Source organism: Podarcis melisellensis (assembly GCF_964234715.1).
Source record: "Podarcis melisellensis genome assembly, chromosome: 15".
In the NCBI taxonomy this organism is placed as follows: Eukaryota; Metazoa; Chordata; class Lepidosauria; order Squamata; family Lacertidae; genus Podarcis; species Podarcis melisellensis.
In genome coordinates, this window is record NC_138532.1 from 36159130 (window position 1) to 36182622 (window position 23493).

Here is a 23493-nt window from a genome sequence, read left to right on the forward strand (position 1 = left end):
AAACAAGCAAGTCTGGAAGTCTGCATCATAATTCTGAAACAGAAGCAGAAAGAACGTCTGCAATAATTTATGCACATTAAACCAGTCTACACTTAAGAAGAATTAATGCATGACTCCTACTGAATTCCATCTGATCATCCTAAATTTCTCATTTTACTGCATAAGGAGGAGGACTAGAAGAATGCTTATAAGCTGGAGGTTGGAATTCTAATGGCAGCAAATCAATATTTTGTTGGGATACTAACAGTCTCAAACCGAACCCAATATTACTTGACTCGAAAGGGATTTACATTGTCTTGGAACAACAGCCACTCTTGCTGAATAATAAACTGCATTTGAAATTAAGGAGGCTTTCAAAATGAAGAGTCAGCCGTTTTAAAAAGATGCAAATCAATTTTATGAGCTTAAGCAGCTTTTTTGATCCTACCAGATATTCTGCACTCCATGCCAAGCAGAGTAAGACCACCATCCAGTGATATTCTTTAATCTTTTTGCAAGGTGCTTCTTAACCTTGAAGCAAATCTATTTCAACCTTCATTCTAAACATAGAGCTGGAGAGGTTATTGTAAGTCACAGAAGCCAGCCATGCTAGATTTGGCTTAGCCAGGGAGGACCCCCCAAATCAGCTGTTTTAACTCATTTCTGTCAGAGGCCCAAGCATAGAACCTTGCACTCAAAGACCTGCCACAACCTTCCATATTTCATTACCACCATGAATAAGATAGAGGCTCCATCAAAATCAAGTTGTAATCGCCCTACAACTGTATACCTAAATGAAATATCCTCTTCTGCCTCTAAGTAAAGTGGTTGGGGGGAAAACAACACGGGTTGAGTTAAAAAAAAGGGTGAGTTAAATGGCACTTATGTGCATGCATGTTTCCTTGTCTCTTCAAATAGGATCATTCCTCAGGATAGCTGCACAAATACGTACAAAGCGCAACAAAAAATGGCTTTCCTAGGTGAAAGGAAGTTTGCTACCCTTTATAAAGCCAGAGACAATAATACAAATCAGATCGTTTTTGTTTCCTCTCAGCTGTGGCCCACATTGTTATCCATTCATACAACTCACTGGGAAGCCACTGAGAAGGGAGCCACTGCCTCTCTGCCTAGGTCCACTCCAATGTTACCATCAGGATCCATTTCTTGCTGCAAGGCTAAAGCACACTCAGAACAGAGATCAGCTTTCTACATATATCAAATAAATTCTCAGAAATTACAAATAACTATCCTGCTTCTTTTAGGATTATCTGATTGTATACAGACTACAAAACATCACTGTTGGTGTTGAAAGCCTGGGAGTTCATGGACTGAGTCTTTTCTTAACAGATAGCTACTTAACTAAAATGAGAGCTGAAAATTATTTCCAGATCCAAAAGGCCTGTATCAAATTTTTTAAATGGAAGGTAGAATCATTTTTTTTCTAGCCTAGCAATGCAGGCACCTAGAAATCCAATATATGTAGCTTTGATTTTGAAGAAATTTTGTTTCAAGTAGAAATAAGAGTTTGATTTTGATACCTGACATTTGCTTTTTTCCCAGCTTAGGTTTTGATTTTCAAAATAACAATGATAGAATATAATGCACAAAGGGCTGCAGATCCATGGTAGAGCACATGCTCTGCGCACAGAACATCCAAGGTTGAATTCCCAGTATCTCCCAAAAGGGCTGGTAGACTGCTGGTCAGAAACACCCTGAAGACCCACTGCCAGTTAGTGTAGACAGTAATGAACTAGAAGGACCAAAGGTCTGAAATAGTGTAAGACAGCTTCCTATGTTCCCAAGAGTGCTATTTTCATCAAATGAACAGAGGCAGAGGGGAAAATAATGTTGGACAATACAGCAGCATGCCATGTGTGATAGGGCTGCCATATTCCAAGGATCAAAAACCACATATACCCCACCATCAGGGGACACCCCCCCCCACCATCCTGCATCTTCCTCGCTCACCCCCTCACTGCCTCTGACCCCTTCCTCGCTGGCCTGCTCCCTCTTCCTTCCCCTCTCTTACCTTTGCTGTCTTTGGCCTCCTGCTCATGGTGGGAGGCTGAGCTGCCCCAGAAAAGCTGTGCAAGGCCTCGCAACCACTGGGACCAGCACGGGGCCTGAGAAGGCTACTCCAGGCCACCCCACTTCCTGTTCCGGGACACAGTGCCTTCTGGGCATGAATGTGCCCCACAAAAAAACCAAAAACATAATAAAAAAAATAAAAAACCCAAACCTGGACATTTAATCCAAAATGCAAAAATAGATAGGGGTGCTGGCCCCCAAAATACAGACATGTCAGGGAAATCCCAGACGTATGGCAACCCTAATGCATGACAACTAGAGTGTATTGTATTTTACTACTTCCCTGGTCACCACTGGTCCCATACAGCAAAGTGCATGGAATTCGCTCCAAATAAGTAGGCAGAGTGGGGAAGTAGGGAGAGATCAGTTTTTTCCTGTGACATCACACTGCGCTTCTAAACTACAAAATTTACTTGTTTAAAAATACTCATTGTTTATTGGCTTTTCTTCACCTGAATTTGATAGCTGTTTAAATTCCTCACACAGAGCTTACTGTGGAAGATGTGCAACCTATATGGAATCAAATCACGTTGAAGCAAAGATGGTTCTAACATGAACGTTCCCCTTTAAAGCAAATGAACTTCCTAATAATTATAGGAACACACAATTGTGTCTAAATAGAATTACCATGGTGCATTAGCTGCTATTTATATGCTAATACCAAGAGAGACTAAGAACCTTGACCTTTTGATCTGGTTAAAGTGCATTTACTCCACATGGATGGCTATCCACACACAACAAGTGCACCATTCAGTAGGTAGATTGCCTTTTAAGTTAAACCAAACTAGGGTTAGATAGAACTCTTATGGACAGTGCAGCTTCACCAGAGTTGCCAATTCCTTAGAACTACCTGCCACAGTAACCACATTCGATCACAAAGCCAAACCAGGGGCTTAATGCCACAGGGGGAAAAATTGGCCTCCTCCCAGGTACACATGCTCCCCTTCAATTTTCATGAGCAGCATTGCAGGAGCAGAAATTTTTGCTTCTGCTTTTAGTTCAGTGTAGCTTGTTATTTCATCTAAACCAGGAACTGTGGTCAACATTAACTAGGGTTACTTTCAGAAAGCCAGCTTCATACCCCGTGATTTGAAATTGGCTTGTTTTGAGACTAAACATAGCTAACTGCAGTTGGTTGGTTTGGAAAGAAAGTGCTGCACAGAAGGAGCCCAATAGCCTAGGATGACTATACCTGATCATAATAGTGCTAAACCATGGTAGCTGTAAACAAGATAAGAATGCTACCAACTGCCTGTGTGTCTTAAAGGACAAGCAAGCAGGCTAGTACGCCTTTTGTGACTTAATTTTTGAAAACTTTTATGCAGGACTAGATTCATGGTTGTCAACATAATAACCACTGTGTGGGAAAGTTAGAAATCTTTTAAGCATTCATCACCAAAAATCCAGACACCAAAGCTGCTTCCATGCAAGAATGCAATGCTTCTCAGCACTAATACAGTGGTACCTCGGGTTACATATGCTTCAGGATTAGAACAGACATTAAAAACTTCCCGAAACAATTGATGAACAGAGCTAAGCCTTAATTTGTGACCTGAGTATCACATACAACAGGAAGCTGAGGAAAATAATTAGATGTTAGATTTTCAACTAGAAAAAAAATTCTGTATCAGCCACTTGCCCCTATGGGAGAAATGTAATATAAATGCAACCAATCCAAAAAAATTTCAAAATGTCAAAAAGCATTCATACCCAAGCTTGTTTTAGGTTTTTATTCTACGCTGTCCCAAAGGCCTGGAGTAGTTACAACACATCCAAGCTAAAATATAAATATGGAAACAGCAAGATCAAATAAAATTTCTAAAAACCTACTCAATAAAACCTTGGCTTGGCCAGTAAGTGCCCACCTTACAATTTTTCCTGGGAAATGTTGTATTCCTGTTGGAATAGCTAGGATGTTATTACCAATTTTCATACCACCTTCCATAAGAAGATCCAAACACAGCTAATGTATCCTAAAAATATTTTCGTCATAATACAGCCAAGTACCAGGGGTGTCAAGAGGATTGTAAGGGTGCAGTGCACTGTATGTTGATTGCATCCTCTGCTATGTTAGCAAGAGATGGCACACACTTACATATGCTTTGTGACATAATTTTAGCAACATTATTTGTTTGCTACTTGATTGTAAATAAAGCCTCTAAGCGGTTTATTAAAAAATATATACATCGGGATACCTAATAAACATCAATGTTAAAACAAGTTTCTTAAATAAATAAATAAAATCAAGCATTAAAAATTACATAAGAAAATGCACACTGGCATATCTGGATAGGCTTGGCTAAACAAAAAACAGTTGACAAATTTGTATCCTTTTTTGGAGATGGGGTGAAGGGCCCAAAACTGTTTTTCCATGTTTAAAAGGTCTTAACCAACAGTTGTTAAAGGATCAACATCCCTGCTCATACCAGCTCTAAAATCATATAAAGAACTTTCATGGTTTCATGAGGTGTGTAAAGCAGTTTATGTTACCAGTGACATCTTTCATCAGCTGAACTCTCGCCAGCAGAAATACATACATTCTCTTGCAAGAGCAGACGTGGTATTTTAAGTGGTAGGCTAGAGTAGGGGTCAAAAGATCAAGATTTGAAGCAACCAATATTCAGGTGCCCATGCTGGGATAAATTCAAGAGTAAACTGTTTAAAAGAAAGCAGTATAGTCTAACAGCATTTACCGAACATCAGCATGAGTCAAGCTGCCTTTTGCGTTTTTTGAGCAAAACCAATTTGAGCCTTGAATATACACAAACAGATCCATTTAAGTGTCTATTCCAGCAACAAAATCAAAGACACACAGCCCATTTCCCCATATGAGTGGGCAATCTATATATAAAGCCTCTGCACATTACTGCTCCCATCTACTTAACAGCGCTCATGCACACACACTGTATTTCTATATATATAAAAACCCCAACACAAAGAGCACTAACACTAGATGACATTTAGGTGGGCAGAGTACTGTTGCACTCAGGTCCTGCTTGCAGGCTTCCCATAGAAAATTGGTTGGCCACTGTGAGAACAGGATGCTGGACTAGAAGGGACATTGGCCTGATCCAACAGGCTCTTGTTACGTGTAATGGGATTAAGGGGGCTACTCGTGCGTAAGCGTTTAAGCCTTCCAGGCTCTGCAAATCAGTTTCTAAACTCTCCAAGTCCGCGGAGCCATGGGTGCATGGCTACCTCAATCGCTGGCAGAATCTGTCAGTGGGCGCTTCCGGAATTTACGCCAACATAAGAGTTCCTTAACGGAAACTCTCCGTCTGGACTCTCTGCGTGACAGTTTCCTGCGCGGAGTAGGCGTTCCCAGCGGGGGTCCTGAGCCCTCCCTGCTGTTCTCACTGGAAGCATCTTGGAGCCATCCCTCCGCCTGAGTTTCTGCAGGAACTCTCACTCTCCCCCTGCTGGTTCCTTCCTCAGCATCTGAGGGTCTCCTAGCCTCCTTGAGCCCTTCCACCACCTGACTCTCCGATGGCAGTTCCCTGACATTACGTTTTTTTAATAAGCTTGTTTTGTCTTACGCAGGTTTTATTCCCGCTCGTAATACTGGGCTGTGCATGTGTGTCATTAAAAATTCTCTAATAAAAAGACTGATTTGTACTGCTTTTGATTTTACTTGCTCTCCATTCAACCCCTACAGCACCAGCCATGGAGAGCCACTTGGAAATTCACCTGGTCCTCCCCAATTAATATTTATTGTGGCGAGTGCTTTTCTGAGGTGTCTAAAACGGAAACATTTTTTAAATGCAGCCATGTATTTCTTAGTGCTTTTTTAAGCTACATGATGTCTCTTAAACCTGTCCAGCTTACTTATATATACCAGAACAATTCTATGTTAAGGAGTTCAGTAAGAAAAAGTGTTCATCCAGCCTTTGTGCTGCTATTTCTTACTCTTGTATTTCTCTTTTAGAAAAAGAAAAGGAAAAATAGTCACAAGAACACATCCACCTACTTCTGGCTATCTTCATTCCAGTTATAGCTGTTTCATCTTTCACTTTTGATATTAATACACGGCTAACTTAATCTTTCATATAGATAAAAGTGCAGCAAAGAGTGCCAACAAAGCGGTCAAAGGTTTGATTGCTGACCACTACCATAAAACAACGAGAAAGTTGAAAACAAATGTCCAAGTGTAGCAGGAACATTTTATCTGCCTTGCCTGCTCATAACACATAAAAAGTATGTTTATAAAATTCACTTTAGAGAGGACTATAGGGATTAATATTTACCTTGGGGAGTGAGATGGCCTTTCCTGCCAGTTTGTTAAGGTTCCGACCTAATACTAGATTGTTTAGGTGCTTGGGGTTCCTCTTTCTTATTCTGTTGAGTAGGGCCCTGAACTTTGGCCCTGAAAGCACCACTGAGAGCAGTGGTTTACAAACTTCTTTTCTCCACAAACCACTTGCTAATTATTTATTTTGCCCATTTTAGCAATTGTAATGAGCTGCGCTAGAGTCTGTATGATTTATAATTGTGTTTTTTTTTATTTATTTAGTATTAGATATTGTGTTTTATTGCATTCCATAGAATTCAAATTCTAGTATAGTAAAATACAATAGAAGAAATTTAAAAAGCAATTGAGTACAATTAAATATCCATATGAATACTTAATGGGATGGATTTGCTGTCTCCCAGCTTCAACTGGAAATCCACAGGCACACTGTGGAGAACCTGAATGAAGCTCGCATACCATTGGTGGTCCACAGACCAGTTTGGGAACCTCTGTCTTGGCAGCTAGATAACTCAGTTGGTTAGCACGTGGTGCTGATAACGCCAAGGTTGCAGGTTTTATCCTTGTAAAGGTCAGCTGCCTATTCTGGCATTGCCAAGAGTTGGACTAGATGATCCCGAGTGTCCCTTCCAACTCAGATTCTATTATTCAAGATCCATCAGAGTAGTTGGCAGAGTTGCTGAAAGGGGTATATTGCTGTACTGGTCCCAGAGCCAGCATGGGACCCAGACAGAGTCCTTTAAAAAGTAAATCTCTAGCCCACTCTACTAAAGTTTCAAGAACAATGGAAAAGCTGTAAAGAGCACCTGGTAGTAATTCTATACCCTGCTTGAATGTTTTGCTCAAAAAGCAACTTATTGGGATAAAGTCAATACTGCTCAGTCTGTTGCAAGGAAGGCCTGACTGGGTACTAAAGTGTCAAGATGGCTAGAAATGCTTTAGATCTGGCCGTTTTTCTTCCCATGTGCTTTGTTCTCAGTCTCCTTTCAAAGTTCCTAACTAGGATCGGTTCCAGGCAGCTTCCTGTGTACATTTTTAAATCTTATTTTCTGTCTTCATGGCACCAGCATTATGCAGAGAGATACTACAAGAGCAAGAGGCAGAATATTATGTTTTCAGTAATGCCACCAAACAGCAGACATGTTTCACGAGTAACATACAGAGATTTACTACTAAAAATTAATGTAGTATCCCACTATCACTCAGTGCTATACAAGAAGTGAACTTAAAATTCATGTGCAGATTTTGCTCAGTTTAAGCAATGAGTTAAAGGTTTTCAGAATCAGAACAGGGTAACAGAAAATAATCAACCATCTCATGGGATCACTTTCCACACATTATTCTTATCAATTAAAAAATTCAAGTCCACCTATAGAAATTAAGCTAGATAGAAAGAAAAAGGTTTTCCAATTGAAATTCAAATTATAAAAAGTAGATGTTAATTTGGTGTGCGTGTTAAATTCTGTGCTGGAAAAATGTTTTCAAACCAGAGACTAACATCAGGTATTTGGATCAGTAGTGCATTCTGGAAACTTGTTCAGCTCTTGCTTCTTGACTGCCTCAGTTGAACATCATGTAGAAGAAACAGCACATGTAAAGTTGAGAAGTTAGTTTCTATTTGTCCCAAGTTTTTAGCTTTCTAGAAGGCTATTGTATTTCTATTTCAAAACTGGGGGTCTTTTCAACCTGGACCAAACAAAATATTTCACCAATCAAGAAATGTTAGTTATGCAAACATTTTCAAGAATATAAAGTAACATACAAATTTAGGATGGTTAGTTGTCTAAAACACTGATATGTTTGTGTGTTATTAAAGAATCCAGTATTACAAAGCTTGCTCAATACCCAAATGTACCATTAGTCCTCATTGGCCACTGTAGTTCCTCCTTGGTTTCCACTAAAGGTGGTATTTAAAAACAACAACCCTATGTCAGCAATATTGTACATAACAACCTGGGGTTAAGAGCCACTGAACTGAGAAAGGCTACTTCAGAGTAAGTATGTGTAGTGTCAGACTATGCATCACCTTTATTTCAACCCATTTTTACAAGAATCTCTCTGAGGTTCTCTTGAGATGGGACCAAGTTGTCAATTGCTCAGGGAGAATTTACAGGTTATTTCCTTTGTAAAAAAATTATCCATCAAGACAAGCAACTCTCCCGTCATGGATTTGTTATATGCATCACTTTTTTACAAAATAAAATGAATTTTAAATATCTATCCATTTCACTAGCACTTATGAGGTAAAGGGATTTTGCTCCTTTAAGCAAGAATTCTCTGTAAAAATGTTCACAACGTTTACTTTCAAGAACCTGCACCTCCTTCTCCCTTTTGCTTTTCCATTATGATCCCATTAATGCATTCAGTATATGTAATCACGGGATACAATTTCATGTAAGGTAAAGGTAAAGGTACTCCTGCCCGTACGGGCCAGTCGTGTCCGACTCTAGGGTTGTGCGCTCATCTCACTCTAGAGGCCGGGAGCCAGCGCTGTCCGCAGACACTTCCGGGTCACGTGGCCAGCGTGACGAAGCTGCTCTGGCGAGCCAGCACCAGCGCAGCACACGGAAACGCCATTTACCTTCCCGCTAGAAAGCAGTACCTATTTATCTACTTGCACCTAGGGGTGCTTTCGAACTGCTAGGTGGGCAGGAGCTGGGACCGAAAGACGGGAGCTCACCCCGCCGCGGGGATTCGAACCGCCAACCATACGATCGGCAAGTCCTAGGCACTGAGGTTTTACCCACAGCGCCACCCGCGTCCCTGTACAATTTCATGTACATAAATGTAAATGCTGCTTTAGATCCCAATTCTACTAGGAACTAAACTAAAGCCTTGATCTCTTGTAAGCAGTGATGAAGCTGCCATTATTTTAAAAAGTAATCTTACTTCTCCCCTTTTAAACACTCACACAGAATTGTCATAAGTTCCTGTTCACAATATAAGGACCGGTGTGGGTGGGTAGTTTTTGGCACAGTAGTTTTGAAGGCATATTGACCCAAAACAATGATGCAAAAAAACACAATAAAATATGAGTGGTCTCATTGTGCAAAAAAACCTCCAGATGTTAAAAACTAACATTAAAACTGGGTCCCTCTCATAAGCATGATATAAAAATGCAAATACATAACTAAGTATTTTCAGACATGGAGAGGGGAGCAAGATATTATCATCTTCCAAAGGGAAATGGCACTAAGCATCCTGGCTGGCTGCTGTTCTTCAAAGTTTTGATGAGGACACAAATACCAAGCACCAACACACTGATTGGGACCTGGAGAAAACCAGTGGGTTCATGTAAGGAAAACACTGGACAGTCCCTTCTGAATTCATGTAAAGGGTAACTGAATGGTTTTATTAAAGTAGTATTTCTTTAAAGAACCTGAGCTCTGTCAGATCAGATCAAAGGTCCATCTAGTTCCTGTTTCCCACAGTGACCAACCAGGTGATTTGCACAAGCAGGACATGATGGCAGTAACTCTTGTCTGCTGTTCCTCTGCAACTGGTAGTTAGTGGCATACTGCCTCTGACTTAAAAAAAACATTTTTTTTATTCTCCATCCCATCTGCGTATGTCCTAGTAAAGGCCTGATCCCACATCTTGAAAGCTGCAATCCTGAAGTAAACTTAATTGGATGTTAGACACAGTAGTAGCAATGATGATGATGATGATGGTGATAATTTATTATTTCTACCCCGCCCATCTGGCTGGGTTTCCCCAGCCACTATGGGCGGCTTCCAACAGAATATTAAAAGCAATACAGCATCAGACTTTAAAACATCCCTAAACAGGGCCGCCTTCAATTGTCTTTTAAGAGTAAAATAGTTGTTTATTGCGTTGACATCGGCTGGGAGGGCGTTCCACAGGGCAGGCGCCACTACCGAGCAGGCCCTCTGCCTGGTTCCCTGTAACCTCACTTCTCGGAGCGAGGGAACCGCCAGAAGGCCCTCGGAGCTGGACCTCAGTGTAGAGCTTGCTTCTAAGTTAACATGCTCGGGATTTCACTGTAATGCAGAAAACAATTCCTGAAGTTACTTCTGCAGTTTTTTAACATAATATTTAAATAGAATATTACGCTTAAAGAATAGATCGTACTTAAAGTTTGGTAGGGTATATGCAAACCTAATCTAGGGAGTTGATTGGTTAATCTGTTTTGAAGATCATATATTGAACTGTTGGCCCAACAGCTATGCTGTTGGTTTTCCTGTATGAGCAAAATGCCCAAATGCCACACACAAATGCCACCCAAACACCCAAAGGCCACACACAAAAACCCTCTCTCACCCTTTTCTATAAGTGTGTGTGTGTGTGTGTGTGTGGCACAGTTCCTTGAATGATAATCACCTGATATTTTAATACACTTTAAGAATTACAGTGCAAGTAATTAACAAGGCAGATATCCATTAGATTAAAAGGAAGGTATTTAAAATTCCTCAGTGCAATTTGCATGTGCACTACAGTTCACTGTAAGAAAAATTAAGTCACTCGAAGATGGAAGGCAATTTGTAACATGAAAAGATTCAAACTCTTAAGTTTATACAGAGAAAACTGATTTTTCAATATTTCATTTCCTATTATAGGAAAGATAAGAGAGAATGCCTAATGACCCAAGTTCTGCACTACCTGTTCACAATTCTACTGCTACTTTATTAGTCACATCTTCTCTGACTTGCCTCATTACACCAGTACTGCAGCTGTCCATATACCTTTGAAAGACAAAACAATAAAACCATTTTGAAAAGGGTACCTCCGATTTATTTATTATTAGAGAAATTGGAGAAATTGGTAATTTGATCCAAGTATATACATAGTGCTTAAGAACAGCCCTCATTAGTTATTAATAATTAAAAGGAATGTTTATATTGCTTGATCCAAGCTCTGGAAAACTGAAGCTTTGGCCCAGCAAAAAACTGTGGAAAGAGGAATGTTGAAGGCTGTATTGTAATTAATAAAGTGGCACACTTAATCACCACACTTCCCTACAATTTATATGGGCTCTTCAGTTACTGGAACAGATAATAACTTGAACAGATTCATATCTGATTAGTTTTTTAAAGTCAACATCAGATACCGTTGGAGGGAGGGTTGGAGGGGAGTTATGTAGAGAAAGCTTGTGCCACTAATGGCCAGCCAAGCATCTGGCACAGAAATTGGTGACCATATCTTTGATTTCCCTTGGTTACAACAATAAACAGTGACAAGGTCTAAAAGTCAATGAAACAGAATGCAACAGAATTGGATGATAGGACTTACAAAGAGGCAATACTCTCCCTTATACGCATTCCTATGTAGTTAGCCCATCTCATCCAAATCATAACATGCTGCAAAGAGAATACGCTTCCTATGTAGTTAGCCCACCTCATCCAAATCATAACATGCTGCAAAGAGAACACACCATCATGGTGTTACGAGTTCTCATTTTTCATGGTCAAGGAGAAAAACATCATCACATTTTAAGCCACTTAGCAACTCAGTGCAGTACACATCAGTTCTCCATGGATTACTTATCTGGATTACACGCAGTGACTGAGTGGGATAAGAGAAAGCCACTCATGGGCAGAATGTTCTGCTTGGAGGAGGTAAGTCTTTCAGCAAGACAACCATACTACAACTACAAAACTCTGTAAACATAGTCCACCTCTGACCAGTTGCAGGATTACATAAAGTAGCTCATACTGAAACAGTATGAACAAAAAGATGTATCTTCCATCTTAAATCAATCATTATTTTTGTTACCTGACATTAACTATTGTCATTTCCAAAAGGAAATGGATTAAAACATATGCATTAAAGAGAAAGGACAGATACTGTAAGTCAATAGTAATTAAAGTAGGAAAATTTTTGATTGCATCAATTAATCACTAATTACAAAATAGAGTGTTCTCATCAGAAATATCTCCTGATAAAGTCTGATTAGTACCAATGGACAATACAATCTATGAACATCTTCTGATCCAGGCATAGAGATGTTCCAAAGAAAAAAATGCTTGGGTTGTATCCAACTACATTTTCTTAAGAGTAGACACACAGTAAACACATTTAAATTAATGGACCCAAATTAGTCAGCCATTATTTTCAATGGGTCTACTCTGAATAGGATTAGCACTGGATACAATCCTATGGTCACTTTAGGTGTTCTCATCTTCATTTACTAGTTACATCTCTATATTTTCCTTCCTCCAAGAAGCTTTGAGCTGTATATTTTTGGTAGATAAAGTAAATAGACAATGGCTGAATTTAAACAATATTGTAACGATGGTTGTTATGCTAACCAGACATACAAACGTGGCTTACAGCAGCTTGCCTGCATTGCTTTTTATCTCCTTTGCTTTGCAAATTCACTACAAGGAAGTAGCCTTCAGAGGCAGAGCATTGTTTTAAACTATAGTTTATTGATTCAAGCATCACACCAAACCACAGTTTGCAAGTCCCCTTCAAACCATTTGTTTAAAGTTGTGGTTTGCCAGCTGATGCCTTGTCAGTTCAGACATGTCATTAAATTATCATTAAGCTTCAAACACTGTTGACTAGCTTTCCTAAACCCACTCAGTGAGCTGCAAAGCAGAATTCAAACCTGAACCCATTCCCCACACCTAAACCCAACCCTAAACAACCATTGCTCTCAAACAGCCCCAATTGTTAATCTGCTTTAAATCCACAATGTAGATACCCCTTCAAGTGCCATTTCAGCACTAGCTGAGCTCTGATTTTCTGTGTCCAATCTCTAACAAAGATACACTTTAAAGAAATACTTCAGAAGCAAAAATTATGAAAAGCATTATGAAAATTATGCTAAAGAGAATGCTAAAATCATCTAAAACAGTCAGGTTAACATTTCCATGATGTGTCAAAAAAAGAATGGGAAGAGAAATTTGACATCTCAGAAACAATAGCTTCATAGATGCTTGGAGCACCAGTAAGTGGCTCCCTCAGAGAAAACCTTTTTGTTCAAGAAGATCCATCCAAAAACTTGTTGGACACATTAAGCTTAAACAACTCATTGCTGGTTAAGCTGAGCGCACACAATGTTTCAGAATTGTCAGAACAATTGCTTCATTTAATACCTCAACTTAAAAGGCACATTTAAAATTGTCCTCCTAATGCGTTATCAGACAGTACTTTACAAGAGCAACCTCTTAGACTGCAAATTTTTATTTATCAAACATACCAACCTTCTTAACACTGTAAGCATAACTAAACCACCTAAAAGCACTGCAGGAATTTGGATGGATGAAATTTTAAAATAGTGTTTGGAATGAAGTTGACAGTACTCAAACTGACACTGTATGAACTTCCTAATGTTGACTGTAAGAAAACGTAGAACAGAATGGCTAAAAATATATTGTGTATCTGTTAAGTTGACAGATCAATTTATTTGGGAAGCTGTCACTGACAGAAGTAATTAAACTATTTGTATGATTTTTTTTTAAGTTCTTACAAGAGGGGAGAACTAAATGTATTTTGGATTGAACTTTATAAATTTCAATTATACTAAATCTACAATTATGCTACTACCCACAATGACTACTACCCACAATGGCGTATTCTACCTCCAGAGTTGGAGGCAGTGAATACCAATGGCTTGGAATCAATGGAAAGAGTACTGCTACATTCAGGTCCTGCTTGTGGGCCTCCCTTGGGTATCTAGTGGGCCACTGTGAAAACAGGGTGCGGAACTAGATGGGCCTTTGGCCTGATCCAGTAGGGCTTTTCTTTTCTCTTTAGCCAATGTTTAAAAAGGAAACCTGGTTAAAGTCTACATTTACCATAAAACTGAGTCATGACATACCAAACAGCAATTTAAATGTTCTGTAATAAAGTCATATACAGACATATCAAACTTTTGAACTGAAGCATTATAAGAAACATAAGAGGTTATACATCATATTTCAGTTGTTGTGTGCTTTCTATGGGACCTAGGGTGTCAAAGGTGTCACATCTCAGGAGATGCCATCACGTGTCTCATCAGGATGGGACACACATTAATTTTCTTGTACTCCTATTTTGCGCCATCCAAGTATCTCAACTCTGCCATGTATTCTGTTCTCAAATTATGAGTGTTTACAACAGCTAAAGAGCACTGACACTTCCATCTCATTGATAAATACTTTTTGAGTAACTACCACCAGTTCCTTTTCAGGAAAGTTCTGAACACTTACTTCTGAGACTGAGCTGTAAATCTCACTTTGACTGCATCCTGAGCCTTCAAGCAAGTGATCTTGCTTAGTATCCTCGTATATATGTAGAGTCAGACAAAGCCGAATTCTAGTTAAGCAGGTATAGTTTTGCAGTGCAAAAGACATATGGGCTGCAAGGCCAAATGTTTTAAATTGTAATCCTATAATGACTCATTTAGTTATCAGCCAATATGTGGTAATTGTTATACCAACTAGTTTGCAGGCATGCTGTTCAAAAAGAAAAATCAGAAATGGGAAACTTGATTTACAATAATGATTTAAATCGTCCTGATGCATGTCAATTTTTAACAGACATAGATGTTTCTCTGCTAATGGGGTAGCCTTGAATGAAGACATTTGATTCCTAGCTGTGCATTTGTATTGATGAGAGTACACTGTCAATGAGCAGCAGCAGCAGTCAAGTCTGTCAAACTCCTAGCAGTCCTTTAATTTTCCTCTTAAAGTGCATGGTAGACTAGATTAGGTGACGTATAAGCCAAACAATGTTCCATCTGAAACCCCACCTTAATTAGCAAACACCATACATTAACAATGACTGCCCAGCCCAGATTATTGCAATTGAACCCACAATTTCCAAAACCAGAACTCTAATTTATAGTCTCAATCCAGGTTTATCCCATGCCCAAATAAAGACACTATTAATCTTCCATTCAAAGTAGTGCTAAGGCAAGTGTGGTACTGTACTCAAGAGTAGCTAAGCATCCTTTCCCTTGTTTTACAGTTGACAGAAGCAGAGTTCCAATTATGACTGGTAGCATACAAGGTTACCTCAACAGGCTGTATGTATCCTATTCACTATATTATTGCTATCTTTGACTTCCCATTATGCCGCACAGTTTGATAATAATATACAATGGGTATGGGTAATATTGGGTATCCAACATTAAGTCATACTCAGAGCAGACTCACTGAAATTAATTGACATAGCTAACTTAGGTCCATTAATTCCAACAGGTTTACTCTGAGTAGAACTTAAGTTTGATACAACCTGTTAGTCCTACTCCTGAATTTATCCTTGTTTACATACTTGTAATCTTGCCTACATTTCAGTTGTTCATGATTTCTTAAATTTTATATTCTGAAAAGTTATCCCAGCTTCTTCCAGTAAGCTCAGAGGGTATAATGTCCCTGCTCCCTTCTATTCTCACAACTACCTTGTGATGTACATTGCACCAGTGATTCTATCTCAGTCTAAGGTTAGCTTATAAACTTCAAAGCTGAGAAGGCATCTGAACCTGGGATTTCCCATTCAAAGTCCAACACTATTTATTACACCACACTGAATAATCAACAGATCATCCAAAGGAGTTTTTTTATAGTATTTAGTAAAAGTGACGTTCTAAATCCACTCTGATGCATATTTATAAGTTCTACTGACTGATGACTTGAGTGGCATCTGTACCATATCATGCCTAAGACATGGTACAGAAGCTAAGAACGTAGTTAAGACAGTAACTGTCCCAAATGAAGATTTGGATGAACAGGAATCAAGAAAAAATTAAGTACAGCAATACAAAAAAGTTAAGAATCTGACTGGACTTGGATCTGGGCTCTATTCTCCAAGAAGCCATAAATTCACTTTATGAACTCTTAGATTGCAATTCTAAATGCACTAATGAACAGTGAGACCTCTGCCCAGATATGATTCCATTTGCACAGCTGATTCCATGACTCAGCTTACAGCACTGACAAAGATTATGCATAGCATAATGTAGCTATATTACAAAACAATTTAAGGTACAATTTAAAAGGGAAAGAATGGAAATTGCAGAGTACAACATCATAAACCAGAAAGATTTTTACAGAGGCTGAGAACATGACAATGCATCCTTTTACTAGGGAAGGTTTCCCATACTTCTAAGAGACAAGATAAGCACACACACACCAGGATCCAGATGTTCACCCCAACATTCACAACATAATGTTAAATTTTATGCTAATATAATGACAGCTACAATCTTTGTTCTGTATTCACCATGTGTCAGACATGAATTGTCCACCCATAAACAGGCACTGAAAAATATAGAAAGGGTCAAACCTTTTTGCCACCTGAAATGTAAATACCATAGGCTAGAACAGTAGGCATCCTTAGAAGTCTTATAGTAGTACTGTTTGGAAGTAAACAACAACACCAAAAACAGATTTTCCTAATGACAACTTTAACCTATTCACAAAATAAAAGCACCTCAACACTGAGTATCACTATATATAATAATTGAGACCCTTTTAATTTCTGGATTATATTCAAAGGCAATGTGTGACATTCTAACCCAAAAGCAAGTATATTAAATCTTGCCACAAACTTTACAAAACATTTAAAACGTGTTCCATTTTAGGTTGAACTTCATCAAGGCCAAAAGGAAGATTATATAATCAACAAGCAAATCATATAAGCATATAATAAGCTAAAAAGACTATCTATATAACTATATATCTATATATAAATAAGCCTTGAAAGTGGGAGGAGACAGAACAGAACATATAATCCTATTAACTCCCATTTTTTTCTTTGCATATATGCATTTTCTTCCTGCATTAAGTGTGAGTATTCAGGGTCAACCCAAATCTCAAGGTCAATGGTTTTAGTCAATTTAGAGTTTGAGTCCCCATATACAATAGACACTCTAGCACAGTGTTTCCCAACCTTTTTTGGGCAAAGGCACACTTGTTTCATGAAAAAAATCTCGAGGCACACCACCATTACAGCCCCGTGACGTCAGCGCGCAGCGTCACGCCGGGAGGGACGCACGAAAGTGTAAGTTTCAATTTTTTCCCCTCCCCCTTGCCTTCCTTCTGTGCCAACCGCCAAAAAGCCAAGAAAAAAGCCAAGACTTTAGGGCAGCAGGTCGACACGGAAGAAGCTCCTACCTAAGGACAGGTGCGACGGCCGTGTCCTCTTCTGCCACACTTGGCAGCCCTGCCTCACGGTCGTGACTCCCACCCTGATTTCTCCCCGCAGGTCGAGCGGCACAGGCAGCCCAATGTGTCCAGCCCAGACACAAGCCCCGCTTCCCCACTCTAGATCCTGAATGCGACCAAGTGCTCTGGACTCCCGAGCAGGGTGGGAAAGAGGACTCGCATCTGGTAGCCTCCGGGCTCCTCGCCTGCTCGAGGGATGGCATTGCAGGCAAGCTGCCGGCCGTCGCCATCGCCGCCCCCTCATGCGAGTGGACCTGCCCGGAGTGGTGGGCCGGGGGAGGCTCGCTCTCTGTGGGGATGTGGCCCGCATGCGCGGCCCCGCTTCCTCCTGCCCAGGGCTGAGCTCCTTACCCGCGATCTCGGTCTCGCGCACGCGGATCCCACTTATTCCGAAGCTCGCGCCACTAGCCGGGGCTCTCACACCGTGCCAGGGCGAGGCGGCGCGGCCCACTGACGTCATCGCGGCTCGCCGCCGCCCTCGACTTCCCTGTTCCCTCCCCTCCCTCGGGTCGCCGTGGTTACCGAGGACTGCAAGCTGCTCGGGCGAGCGTGGGGCATTAAGTGGGAGAAGGAAAATTAAAATTAAAACTCGCCTGAAGGCCGCCTCTCTGGATATCTTTCGAATTTTTTAATTTTTCCCGCGGCACACCAGGCAACGTCTCGCGGCACACTAGTGTGCCGCGGAACACCGGTTGGGAAACACTGCTCTAGCAAACAACCAAACTACAGTATTTGGTTTGAAGAAATGCAGGAAACAGTAGCCACTCATAAAAGAAATGCTAAAAAATTATACTATATATGGTACAGTTTAATCCACACCCATATTGATAAGAATCAAATTGTGCTTTGTCCGATACAATCTATGTATATTCACCCTTGTTAAGAATTGGATTTGGCATGACAAAGATTGAATATCAATGAGAACACTGCCATCCTTCATTAGGTAAGTGTAAAGAAAGATGGAACATCATGTTTACCATTCCATCAGAGTGTTTTCCATATCCTTTTGTCCTACATTTTTTCTGTACTCTTTAAAAATGTGTCAAAGGATAACAGTGCTCAATTTGATCATACTTGTGGAGAGGAGACAAGACAAGACAGAGTGTAAAGGTAACACTCTGCTACAGAAAACCACCACAAAATGTAAGAACAAATGAAGTCACCATTCACTAATGTAGAAATTTGATATGTACTATTTGTGTAAATATATCATATCCCAAATGAAGTAAAAAAGTGAAAATCTGTGTCAATCAGAAAGATAATCAAACAACAACAAAAACCCTTGCTTTCCAACATTGACTGGCTACTTTACTGCTAGACAAATCAAGATCTACGGAAGGGGGGTGGTGAGATAAATAAAGACTACTACATTCACTTGATTTCTATGCCACTAGACTCCTCCCTAAAGAACAGACTTCATTGTTACTGCAATTACTATACCTTCCAATCCAGTAAAAACACAAGCAGAAAATGGGTGGTGTGAATGCTATGAAAAGGGTAATCTAGCCATTTCACAGCTTCTGCCTTACTCCACCCAGTTTTCTCCTCAATGGCTGTACTCGCCCTCCATAAACACAATCCAACCAAACAAGAACACACAAAACATTACTGACAAACTAATGTATCTGTGGCAGAGGCTTTTGTTAAAAGTGTTCTCTTTGTTCAAAAAAATCTGATTCAGGGATATTCTAAACCACTCTGAATAATAATAATAATAATAATAATAATAATAATAATTCAGCTACACTGATAAATCCTGTCCCACACCACCAAGCAATTCAATGGTGCACAATTGTTTAATTATAAATCTGAGAATTCGGACCATTCCACACCCGCTAGTGCAGTCCACAAATGTGACATATGCACAGTAGCAAGATGTAAAAGAATTCCAGGGGGGAATTGAATATGCAAACAGGTTAATGCACCTAAATACATCACTATTCTCCCCCCCCCCGCCCGCCACCCTTTGGGTGGACAGAGGGAGAGGCACAGTGAAAACTGTTAGTATAGCTTCCAACACTCATGGCTACGAAACTCACTCCAAAAATATTTGACCTGCATCAATCAAGCCATACTGCAGTAGTATCGGAACATTTTTTCCCCAGCCAATGCTACTAAACCAAATAAGATGGGATGTGACTAGTCTCAGAGGCTGAGTGCATAATTTCTCTTTCCCCCACCCACATCACCACTCCAAAAACATCTCCTATGTGTGTGACCCACCTTAACTTCTTCACAAAAGTAAGGTAAAAGGGAAGAGAGAATCACAAAGCTAAATTGTTACAATAAGAGCTGTATTCTGAACAATACAGAACAAACAAGCACCTTAATGGGAAGAGATTCCTTGCTGGCATCTCTAGCATCACTCCTCCTCCCCATCTTTCAAAAGGGCAATTTCTTCTCTAAGCTGCCAGCAATGAGGTTCTACCAGCAATGAGGTGCTAACCCCCAACATGTGGAATCTTATCTCCGTAAGTGTTCATCACATCCTCCTCCCATTTTTGCTGCAGCTTGTTCTGAAGGTCTGAGCCACCTCCTAGCAATGATTTTTCTCTTACTCAGTCACTGCAGGGAGATTGGTTGTCTGTCAAAAGGCCCTTTTCCACCAGATTAGAGCTGCCAAACATCTCTTTTATGTTGTGTACCACAGATCATTTATTTTAATGAGCCAGTACCCCAACACTCATCTTGTTTAAAACAAACAACACAGAGAAGCAGGCCAACTTGCCAACAAACAGTAATTCTCCTCCCATTTTTGTCAACAAGAAAGAAATAAAGAAATGCAAGGAGCATGTGGGGAGGGGGGAGATCTATGATATATTTCCTTTCAATCTGACTTCCTCTCTACTTCCAGGCCTTTATTGGGGTCACTATCACTACAACCTCCTCCACCCCATTTATCGTGAAGTTGCCAGAAGAAAACATCATTATGGAATGCAGGTGGTCAAGCAGTGGAGTGGCAGAAAATATGAAGAAAAGATAATGAAAGAAGAGTGTGGTAGGAGACCAGAGTTGTGGGCTGTGAGACAAAGCTTACAGAAATATGGAACTGAAAAATGGACCGGAGGTTGCAAGAAGGGAGATTCAAAAATAAGAGGCTAGTAAAGAAATACTACAGATATAACAATAGAGCTGGGAGTAGAGGACTAAAGCTGAAGAAAAGCAGGATTCTGAATGTCAGAAGCAAAAGTAAGATGGGTGCAAAGGCTGGTCTAGACTAGAGCACGAAGGGCCTTCAAGCAAGGCAGCATGATGAGGTTTCAGAGTGACAAAGCAGATGCAAGAAGGGGAGATGATAGAGCTAGGAACAGAGGATGTAGAGAGATGCTGTGGTAGTAGGAGGTAGTGGGTACCAACAAATTATGCTTTAAAAGATGGCTTAAGAATGGGGGGAAACCAGAGAGCAAAGGGTGTGATCAGACTCCTCCAGATAGAGAAAGGAGATGAAGAGGTGTGTACAGAGGGGAGGGGAGAAATGCAGTAATGCAGGATTATGGGGCGGAGATGCTAGGCAGAATTGAGGAACTGAAAAACTGGAAAAGATCACATCCAGCTGGAGAGGGATGCTGAGAATTCAGATAATAGTAAAACAGCAGTATTAGGAGCCTCCCCCTCCCTCCAATGGAAAATCTATATCCTTTAATGGAAAATGTAACAGATTCTCCATTAAAGGGAGGCTAGTTTCTCAGCCAAGGTGAGGGGCCACCGACCTCCTCTATAGATAAACAAAATTGGAAGTCACAAGGGCAACTATATACTCATTTGTACACCCCCTCTAACAGGAAAGAGGGGCAAGAAGGAAAAGAAACCCTTTTGCTTCCTATTAGAAGACAAGTGTCACCTATAAGATGGGTGTGGAAGAGGAGAAACAAGGCGCAGCCCCACTAGAGAGGGTCACACGTGCCCCACTCCCGTTAAAAAGGAAAGTAGGATGAAAGAGGAAAAATAACCTTGATTCCACTAGAGACTGAGAAAGGGTAATATATCAAAAAGGGGGGGGGGACTAATCTATCCACCCTACTTCTATGGGAGGGGACCGGGAAAAGAATAAACAGGGTCATGCCGCTTGGCAGGAGGTGGGTGCGGGGTGTGGGTGCATGGAGAGATGTTCAGGAGAGATGCTGGATGCGGGGAAAGAGGCAGAGGTAATCATAGTACAGGGGTGGCTAAAGGCCAGGAGGAAGAACGACGTTTGTGTGTGGAGGGTGGATGAGCGGGAGCAAAGGAAAGCACGCCATACGCGTTTTTCTTGCCTAGTCACCTAAGGAAAGAAGGGGAGAAGGGGGGGGTATCCGACAGAGGAGAAGAATGGGCAGTGTGCATTTCAGAGAGACGTACGAATGAAGGTTGGGGCGTGAAGGGGGCAAAACACAAACACGCGATGACGACGGTAAGGATGCGAGTCGGAGAAAGAGAGAGAAGGGAAGCCTTATTCATCCCTCCCTTTCTCCTTCTCTCCTCCCTTCCCCCCCCCCCACCCCCGTCTCAATATCAACGGGCGCGGCGGCCATTTTGAGAGCGAGCTGGAAAGAAGCGAGGAAGGAAGGAGGGAGGGAGAGGAGGAGGAGGAGGCGGCGGCGGCGGCAACAGCAGCAACACGAGCAGCCCCAAGCCGGGGCCTACCGCCCGTTCACCCCGCGCCCAATATACATGAATAAATAAAGCAAAGCGCCACAGTACAAGCCCGTGTCGCGCCTTATAGGTGTGACACCCTCCCTTCTCCCGCTGGACCCAGAAGCCGGCCGGCCTTACCCGAGCCTCCGAGGCCGCTCCCACCAGTTCACCGGCGCCGGTTCCGCACGCGAGGCGAGCGCGTACTGTGAGGGGGGGGGAATTGCTGGTCGCTTCCTTGGGCCCGGGGGAGGCACACAGCCGGCCTCGCCGAAGAAGGGCTCTCTCGGCCCCCTCCCCTTTTGCCGGCTTGTGGAGAAAGAAGATGGAGGAAGCTTGTGGGAGGAGGCTGGCTGAGGAGGGGCAGGCGGAGGGGTCGCAGCGGTGTTCCTTCTTCGGCGGTAATGGTCGTCGCGCTCGTCGTCGTCGTCGTCGTCTTCCTTCGTCGTCGTCGGCAGCAGCAGCGGCGTCGACCGCCCTTTTCCCGCCCCGGTCTTGTCAGTGGCGCCCCGGCCGCCAGGAAGGAAGGAGGGAGGGAGCAGCAGCGGAGGAGGGAGCAGGCTCGGCCCGCTTTAAGAACTGCGCATGTGCGGAGAGGGGAGGGGATAGCAGCCCGGAGACCATCTTGCGGGGAGGCCGACGCGCGCCGACTCCCGGCGTGCAGCGCGGCCGAGGAGAAGGCGGCGGCGCGGGGTGGGCGGCGACGACGACGAGGGCAGCAGCCGCCGCCGCCACAGCAGCAGCAGCAACACCCGCCCGGACTCTGTTCCCGACATGCACCGCGGCCAGTTTACCTCAGCCCGCCTGGCCGCTTCTGCTTGTGTGGCGGTCGGTCGGTTTCTCCTCAACCCTCTCCTGTTTATACTCACCATTGTTACTCTCTTATCACACTCATCAACAATATGATTATGGTTATGATTATTAAAATACTTCTATTGGTCTTAATTTCAAACAATCGTCCTTGTGATCGTCGCGTTTTCTGACGAGCTCAAGGCGGCGGACGAACCGCAGCACCAACAACAACATCATTTTAAAATTCAAAAACGGCTCACAAATCGCGCTGTCAACAATATTTTAAAATTAAAGACCCCCTATTAAAACAACAACAACCCACCCGCAGCAATCAGTAATCCTTCACAGACAAGCAGCGGAGAAAAATTTCTTAGCCAATGATTTATTTTATGAACAATCATGTCTTTTATGCTTCTTAAATGACTGGCGGTTCATTTTCATTATCATCATCCCATCAAGCTTTTTTTTGTAAACCACGAATGAAATATACAGTGATAGGCAGCAATATAAATATAATACTATTAATGACATTACTAATGTCCTCTTGCACGTTTTTCTTACAGAACAGGGGAAATTCTCTTACACAGTCTAGTTCCACTAAAATTTGTTCTCAACACCTCTTACATCGTTATGTTGTTACAAGCTAAATCTCTATGTACAACC

General features: G+C 41.6%; 1 protein-coding gene and 1 long non-coding RNA gene across 3 annotated transcripts in view; one reads left to right on the plus strand and one right to left on the minus strand.

Moving 5' to 3' along the window:
* PAFAH1B1 (platelet activating factor acetylhydrolase 1b regulatory subunit 1) overlaps positions 1-22558 on the minus strand; it is a 53388-nt gene extending 30830 nt beyond the window's left edge. Inside the window, exon 1 of one of the 2 annotated variants that reach the window (XM_081890562.1) lies at positions 22180-22558. The gene's annotated coding sequence lies outside the window, so the exon portion shown is untranslated. The remainder of the gene's footprint in view (positions 1-22179) is intronic. The other variant, XM_081890563.1, reaches the window with a different exon arrangement.
* A 209-nt stretch (positions 22559-22767) lies between these two features.
* Positions 22768-23493, plus strand: part of LOC309358026 — a 33251-nt gene continuing 32525 nt past the window's right edge. Inside the window, exon 1 of the long non-coding RNA XR_014163281.1 lies at positions 22768-22870. This is a non-coding gene — a long non-coding RNA (uncharacterized lncRNA). The remainder of the gene's footprint in view (positions 22871-23493) is intronic.